Source organism: Anabrus simplex, chromosome 12, assembly GCF_040414725.1.
Source record: "Anabrus simplex isolate iqAnaSimp1 chromosome 12, ASM4041472v1, whole genome shotgun sequence".
NCBI lineage: Eukaryota > Metazoa > Arthropoda > Insecta > Orthoptera > Tettigoniidae > Anabrus > Anabrus simplex.
This window is the reverse complement of record NC_090276.1, coordinates 81179090-81187720: the sequence shown is the minus strand read 5'-3', so window position 1 is coordinate 81187720 and position 8631 is coordinate 81179090. Positions and strand designations below refer to the sequence as shown.

The 8631-nt window shown below is 44.4% G+C and overlaps 1 non-coding gene across 1 annotated transcript; it reads left to right on the top strand.

Moving 5' to 3' along the window:
- Positions 1-7421: 7421 nt before the first annotated feature.
- TRNAA-UGC (transfer RNA alanine (anticodon UGC)) lies at positions 7422-7494 on the top strand. The gene has a single exon. It is a non-coding gene; the product is annotated as a tRNA-Ala (tRNA).
- Positions 7495-8631: the final 1137 nt, after the last annotated feature.

Sequence of the window (8631 nt, the reverse complement as noted above, 5' to 3'; positions counted from 1 at the left end):
ATAAAGAATAGCGTGTACACATCACGTATCGATGATGCATGCGTCGACTATCGTACTAGGCTTCTTCCGCTAGAGCATGTAGCAATCGCTTTTGTGTATCCCTAACCCATGTGCACGAACTTAAAGCACAACGAAGAGCTATGTTCTAAAGCGTGTACACATCACCTATCGATGATGTATGCATCGACTATCGTACTAAACATCTTCTACAAAAGCGTGCAATCATCGCTTGTGTGTGCCACAATCTTAACATAACCTATGTGCACGAACCTAAAGCACAAAGAATAGCCAAGTTCAAAGCGTGTACACATCACCTATCGATTTTGCATGCATCGACTTTCGTATTATACTTCTTCCACTAGAGCGTGCGACAACCTTATAACTATGCTGCTAACTTAGTATAACTTATACGCATGAACTTAAAGCATAAAGAATAGCGATGTATAAAAATCTTGTGAACATAGCAGAAGCAGTAAGAATAGCAATGTTTTAAAAGCGTGTACGCATTGCCTATCGATTTTACACGCATCGACCCTCGTACTAAACTTCTCCCGCTAGAGTGTGCTGCTATCATAGCATAACCTATGTGCACGAACATAAAGCACGAAGAATAGTTAAGTTTCAAAGCGTGTACACATCACCTATCGATTTTGCATGCATCAGCTATTATACCAAACACATTCCGCTAGAATGTATAACGTTCGCATGTGTTTGGGCTGCTATCTTAGCATAGCCTATGTGCATGAACTTAAAGTACAAAGAATAGCGATGTTTAAAAATCTTGTGAACATGGCAGCGGTAAGAATAGCAAGATTTAAAAGCGTGTACATATCACCTTTTGATAATGCATACATTAACTATCGCACTAAACAACTTCTACGCGAGCGTGCGACCATCGCTTGTACGTGTGCTGCTATCTTAACATAACCTATGTGCACGAACTTAAAACATAAAGAATAGTTATGTGTAAAAATCTTGTGAACATAACAGAGTGTTAACTACGTAGGTGTAGACACTGAACATTGCATGCTGAAGCAGCATACTTCGTGACCGTGAAGTCACAGCCACGTGCTCTTGTTTGGTAAACATAGCCACGTGCTTTTTTGACAGCTGTCTCCTTGACGAACCCTAACCTCACTTTGGAGGACAATAGAGCGTCGCTAACCTCACTGCTGCCATCTTTACGGCGGTAAACCTCAAGGCTGCCACCTTATGCATGTTATAGCGCCGAATTTAAAATCCAACAACAGAACATTGCTAACCTCACTCTTGCCATCTTTACGGCGGTAAACCTCAAGGCTGCCACGTTATGCATGTTATAGCGTAGAATTTAAAATCCAACAACAGAACATTGCTAACCTCACTCTTGCCATCTTGAAAAGTTCAGTGTTCCAAACACTAGTTAGAAAAACGTAACTCATAGCACCTCGGGGATTTTATTAGGTAAGACGTAACCCCTAGGTTCCATTCCTTGTTCTGAACATGAAACCATTTACCAATAAAGATTAATTTTCTACACTCAACAAAGTACAAGCGTTCTTGTTGATAGCGATCGATGAGGTTGTTGCTCCTTTAGCCCTTTAGCCCATTAGCCCTTTAGCCCATTAGCCCTTTTGCCCATTACCCCTTTAGCCCTTTCGCCCATTAGCCCTTTAGCCAATTAGCCCTACAAGGAATGTGCGGTAAGGAGGAGGAAGAGTCCTTTCATCCTTTTTGCCCTTCTGATAAGATGTAACCCCTGGGTTCCATACCCTATCACCATTTTTTTTCGGCTTAGCATTTTGCATAGTAGGCTGCACAAGCTACATGCTTGTAATCTATGTCAACAGATTGAAACAATATGTTTCCGAACCGATATTTCATGTTACATATTTATGTAATAACTTGTTCAACAGCTAGGGACTTAAATGTAAGCAGAGTATTTCTTATAGCACTAGCGTTCTGTTTACTTTTACTTCCCGCATAAGCTACATGCTTGTAACCCATGCCAACAGATTGACTGATATTTCATGTTACATGTTTATGCGATAACTTGTTCGACTGATTTTCACACAAGACGAATGATGGAAGGTAAATAATTTGAAGTTATACTTTTGCTAGATCGTTTACCGAGCGAGTTAGCTGCGCAGTATGGGTACAGGGTGTTTTTTTATTTTTAGGCTAGGCAAATCATTGAAGTTGTAGTTTTGCAGTATTGCTTACTGAGCGAGTTAGCTACGCGATATGTGCACAGTGTGTTTCCATCGTTTTTTTATTTTACACTAAGCAAATCATCAAAATTGTACTTTTGCTCTGAATACATCAAACAATGTTCTGATCATATGTTGAAGTTAACAACATCGATTACAGTGTTCTATTCTAGTCTTGTTATGTTTCAATCTGATCTTCTTAGAACAAGGGTATCCCCTGACATATTCTGAACATATGATGTATTCAGTACAGAGTTCGATTCTAGTCTTGATCACTTATTTTGTTTTCTGAACACATCAATCAATGTTCTGATCACATGTTGTATCGAGTACAGCGTTTGATTCTACTCTTCTTATGTTTCGAAAGTCTAAACATGCACAATAATGTTATCGCTGCACACGCTTACCTTCGCGATGCAGGTTTAAACTTGTTCGATATAAAGCTATGCCTTGACATAAGAGGCGGAGGAGGAGGAGGAGGAGGTAGAGGAGGAGGAGGAGGAGGAGGACGAGGAGAATGATAAGGCCTCAACAGCCTATGTATAGTCGCCATTGTTTAAAGATGACAGCTGTCAAAAGAATTTTTAAAATTATCCGCCACCACATAACAGCAGCTGTTATCTTGCGCAGTAGCCTCCAAGCTAGCTTTCTTCATAAGAGTAGCCGCCATCTTGTGCGAGCACCCCTAGGCTGTCTCATAAGGAGCTATGTATAGTCACCATTTTGTGTCCGCCATCTTGCGTAAGCATCCCTAGGACGTCTCAAGCCATCTTGTGTCTCATAAGAGCAGCCACCATCTTGTAGAAATAGATAGCTGCCAATGCCAAAGGGCTTAAGTAGGAATCGAACCGTTGATCTCATCATTAGACTATGTTTTTTCTTGTTCCTGATACTACAAACTTACGTACTAGGCGGAAAAATTTTGTCCGTTTTGCTCTACGATGCACCGTTTTCGAGATATTTAACATTTTGCATTTAAGCCTCCAAATTTAATGAATCGAACCAGCACGGTACGTTATACTCTCTACCATAGTTAGACCTGATCATGTTACGAAGACTCGCTTCAATACAAGCTAAAACAGAGCAAATGCCAAAGGGCCTAATTAGGAACCGAACCGTTGATCCCATCATTAGACTATGGTTTTCTTGCTCCTCATACTGCGAACCTGCGTTTTAGGCGGAAAAATTTTGTCCGTTTTGTTCTACGGTGCACCGTTTTCGAGATATTTAACATTTTGCATTTAAGCCCTAAATTTAATGAATCGAACTAGCACGACACGTTAGCCTCTAAGCTAGCTTTCTTCATAAGAGTGGCAGCCATCTTGCGCAAGCACCCTTAAAGCGTCTCATAAGGAGTTGTGTATAGCCGCCATCTTGTGTCCGCCATCTTGCGCAAGCATCCTTAGAGCGTCTCAAGCCATCTTGTGTAAGGACCCTTAAGCCGTCCTATAAGAGCAGCCGCTATCTTGAGCAAGCATCCCTAGGGCATCTCATAAGGAGTCATGTATAACTGCCATCTTGTGCAAGCATCTCAAGGGCGTCTCATAAGAACCTATGTATAGCAGCTATCTTGCGTAAGCACCCTTAAGGAGTCATGAATAGCCACCATCTTATGCAATTAGCGTCGAGAGATGGCTGCTGCAGATTTTTTTCTTTTTAAATTATCCACCACCACATTTCAAAGGTATCTAGCTAAAGATGACAGCACGGTGCTCTCTTGATTAAAGATGGCGGATGACAGCTAACAGAACTTTTCAAATCGCCCGCTACTACAGAGGGCAGCACGGTGCTCTGTAGATTAAAGATGGCGTATAACAGCTGACGAAATTACCCGCATGATAGCAGCACGGTGCTCTGTTGATGAAAGATGGCGGATGACAGCTGTCAAAAAAGCACATGGCTTTGTATCCAAACAAGAGCACGTGGAATTTGCCGCCACCACATTTCAAAGGTATCTAGCTAAAGAGGGCAGCACTGTGCTCTGTTGATTAAAGATGGCGGATGACGGCTGTCAAAAAAGCGCGTGAGTTTGTTTCCAAACAAGAGCATGTAGAATTTTTCAAATTGCTGCCACCACATAGAGGGCAGCACGGTGCTCAAAGATGGCTGCTGTCATGTGGAATTGCCTGCCACCACATTTCAAAGGTATCTAGCTAAAGAGGGCAGCACGGTGCTCAAAGATGGCTGCTGTCAAAAAGGATTTTTCAAATTATCCACCACCACATTTCAAAGGTAAGTAGCTAAAGAGGGCAGCACTGTGCTCTATGGATTAAAGATGGCGGATGACAGCTGTCAAAAAAGCACGTGGATTTGTTTACCGATTCAAATCTCGCGCTAGTGAGGTTAAGTTGGTAGCACTAAAGTTTAGGCCCGTTAAGATGGCAGCACTGCGGATGACAGGTGACGAATTTGCAGCTACTGCGATAAAGAGGGCAGCACAGTGCTCTGTGGTTAAAGATGGCAGATTACAGCTGTCAAAAAAGCACGTGGATTTGTTTACCTATTCAAATCTCGCGCTAGTTAGGTTAAGTTGGTACTACTGAGGTTTAGGCCCGTCAAGATGGCAGTACTGAGGTTAGCGATGCGTTGTTGTCTGTCAAAAAGCACGTGGCTATCAAAAAACACGTGGATTTGTTTACCAATTCAAATCTCGCGCTAGTTAGGTTAAGTTGGTACCACTGAGGTTTAGGCCCGTCAAGATGGCAGCAGTGAGGTTAGCGATGCGTTGTTGTCGATGACAGCTGTCAAAAAGCACGTGGCTTTGTTTACAAATTCAAATTCCCCGCGGGAGGCGGAGGAGGCCTCTGGGAAGGCCCCTCGGGAGGCGGAGGAGGCCTCTGGGAGGGCCTCCCGTGAGGCGGAGGCGGAGGGGCCCCTGGGAGCCCTGAGGCAGAGGCGGCGGCAGAACCCGCTTTTATACTACTAGCATAGATCATTAATTATACCTGACAGTGCTGTAAAGGCAGGGGGTCTACTCGCTTTGCATGTGAGAGGGCCCAGTTTCGATTCAAGGATGTTTTAAGAAATTGCACTGCTCTGCGTCTAGACAAACTACTTGTATCTTCATTGCCTTTAAAACTAGGAACAGCAAGCGAAGATGAAATCCTTTACCGACTCTTTTCGTCTAAAGGTATACAATAATTAGCTGTCATATTAATAGAAACAAGTAAACACCCCCCTCCCTACTTACGAAAAGAAGGAAACACACCACAAAATACCATAAAATGCAAAATAATGATGAGGGTGGAAAATTATTTCTTTCTTTCTTTCTTAATCCGTTTACCCTACGGGGTTGGTTTTTCTCTCGGACTATGCGAGGGATACCACCTCTACCGCCTCAAGGCCAGTGTCTTGGAGCGTCAGACTTTTGGGTCGGGGATACAGCTGGGAATTAGGACCAGTACCTCGCCCAGGAGGCCTCACCTGCTATTCTGACCAGGGAACGTGCGGGAGGATGGGAAGATGGGGAGGGGTAGACAAGGAAGCGGCCGTGGCCTTAGCCTTAAATTAGGTATTTACATTTTTGGCTGGTATCTACATTTTTCGAATTGTCGGACCCCTCCATTTTTTCCTTTTAATTAGTGTTAATAGAGGATGGTTGCCTAATTGTACTTTATCGTAAAACACATATCACCACCACCACCTGAAAGAATGATCCATGCGCATAAAATTCCCAGTCCTCAATAGTCCATCCGAATGTGTTGAGGCCTGAGGTAAATAGCATTTCCAGATTTAGGAGCAGCTCATTTACAAGGTGAACAACAGCCGGGGATCTAACCCGGGGCCTTCCGCATGCAAAGCGAACACTCTACCTCTGAGCGACATCCCTTTGTAGTTTCTTGAAGCCAGCTCGGAATGGATACTGTAGGATTATGGTGTACACGAGCTTCAGTTTCCATTCCACCTGTGGTGGGGCGGTAGAAGAACACCGACGGTATCCTTGCCTGCCGTAAAAGGTGACTAAAAGGCGCCAATGGAGCTCTTAACGTGGGACTGTGGCTTGGAGACCACGTGGCCCTTAGCTGGGTCCTGGCATTGCTTCTACTTACTTACTCACTCAGGTTCCTCACTTTTATCTCTCCTATTCTACATCCCTTGATCAAAAATTCTTCTTTTCCGACCCGGACGGTATTACCTATGGAGGCCTAGGTAGTCGTTCATTTTGACGCCCTTCATGGCCCCTGTCTTCGGTCGATACCTTCATTTTTCGAAGTGTCGGATCACCTCCAATTTTTCATTCTTACTGAATTCCTTCCATTGTTTCTCTCTGATTAGTCTTATATATAGAGAGAATGGTTGCCTAGTTGTACTTCCTCTTAAAACAATAATCACCACCATCACCAGGGTGTTGTAAAGACGGAAGAAAAACTAGAATAGGAAAGTTTATACACACTTTGTGAGTACCTAAATTCAGTATTTCTAAAACATATTTAATGCCTTTTTAGGCAACCTAAAACAGGATATCGCGTGCGTAAATATCTTTGCGTCCGCTTCTGTGGTGTAGTGGAAAGTGTGTATTAGCTGCAACCGCCGGAGGCCCGCGTTCGGATCCCGGCTCTGACACGAAATTCTAAAAGTGTTACGAGGGCTGGAACGGGGTCTACTCAGCCTCGGAAGTTCAACTGATTAGAGAGGGGGTTCGATTCCCTCCTCAGCCTCCTCAGCCATCCCCGAAGTGGTTTTCCGTGGTTTCCCACTTCTTCTCCCGGCAAATGCCGGCCACGGTCGCTTCCTTCCCTCTTCCTTTTTATCCCTTCCAATTTTCCCATCCCCCCACAAGGCCCCTGTTCAGCATAGCGGGTGAGACCTCCTGGGCGGGGTACTTGTCCTCCGTTCCATTGTTGTGCTCCCTCCCCCCGACCCGAAGTCCCACGCTCCAAGACACTGCCCTGGCCTTGAGGCGGTAGAGGTTCGGATTCCTGGCTGAGTCCGAGGGAAAAAGTAAATCTTGACGGTAAACAGATTAAGAAAGAAAGAAAGAAAGAAAGAAAGAAAGAAAGAAAGAAATATCAGCAGCCTGATTATAACAGGGGGAAATTCTGCTTCTATCGTAAGTGCTGAAAACGAGCAATTGTCGTGGTCCCAGTGTATACTGCTTTGTTACCGATTGCCGCGAGCGTCTAGCAAATTGAACTCAGGACGTTCGAGACCGGAATCTCAATACGTACCCGAGAACACGAAAAAGGCAAATTACTATAAATAATGACTCCCACATGTACTTCCCTGAAGGCAGGAGGATGTAGCTCAGTGGTAGAGCGTTCGCTTTGCGTGTGAAAGGCCCCGGGTTCGATCCGCGGCATCTCCATCATCTTTAAAATTTGTGTCTTAAGAAATTGTACTGCTCGGCGTCTGGACAAGTGCTTGTAAGTTATAAATGTGAACATTCATTGCCTTCAAAACTAGGGAGTGAAAGAGAAATACAAATCCTTTACCGACTCTTTTCGTCTAAAATACAGTAATTAGCTGTCATATAAATAGAAACAAGTAAAGAAAACCTGCCTTTGCTAAAAGAAGGAAACACACCACAAAATATCATAAAATGCAAACTAGTGACGAAGATGTAAAATTCTTTCTTTCTTTCTTTCTTTCTTCCTTTGCTTCTTAATCCGTTTATCCTCCAGGATCCTTTTTCCCTCGGACTCCGAGAGGTATCTCGCCCCTACTGCCTCAAGGGCAGTGCCTTTGAGCGTGAGACTATGGGTCGGGTGATACAACTGGGAAGGAGGACCATTACCCGTCCAGGAGGCCTCATCTGCAATGCTGATCAGGGGCCTTGTGGGAGGATGGAAAGATTGGAAGGGATAGACAAGGAAGCGACCGTGGCCTTGGCCCTAAGTTAGGTATCATCCCAGCATTTGCCTGGAGGAAAAGTGGGAAACAACGCAATACCACTTCCAGGATGGCTGAGGTGGGAATCGAACCCCCCTCTTCTCAGTTGACCTCCCGAGGATGAGTGAACCCCCGTTCCAGCCCTCGTACCACTTTTCAAATTTCGTATCAGAGCCGGGAATCGAACCCGGGCCTACGGGGTGGCAGCTAATCACGCTAGCCACTACAACACACAGGTGGACCTGTAAGATTCTTTGAAACGTAAAATTAAAAAAGAAGTCGCTCACTTAGCTTCTTCTCTTGTGAAATACATTCATGACTTATTGAGCAGTGTATCCCTATCACAAAGGAAGGTTCCCCCTGTGGGTGCTTTCGCACGAGGGAACTAAGAGGGGTTCTTAAATTGGGCAGCGTGGTTTGGCGACCATTGGGCCCTTAGTTGTGTCTTGGCATTGCTTCCACTTCTGCCAGGCTCCTCACTTTCATCTATCCGATCCGACCTCCCTTGGTCAACTTCTGTTCTCTTCACACCCCGAAGATATTAGAGCATGTGTGGCCTAGGTAGTCTTTCATTATCACGTCCTTTGTAGGCTTTGCCTTTCTTTGGCCGATA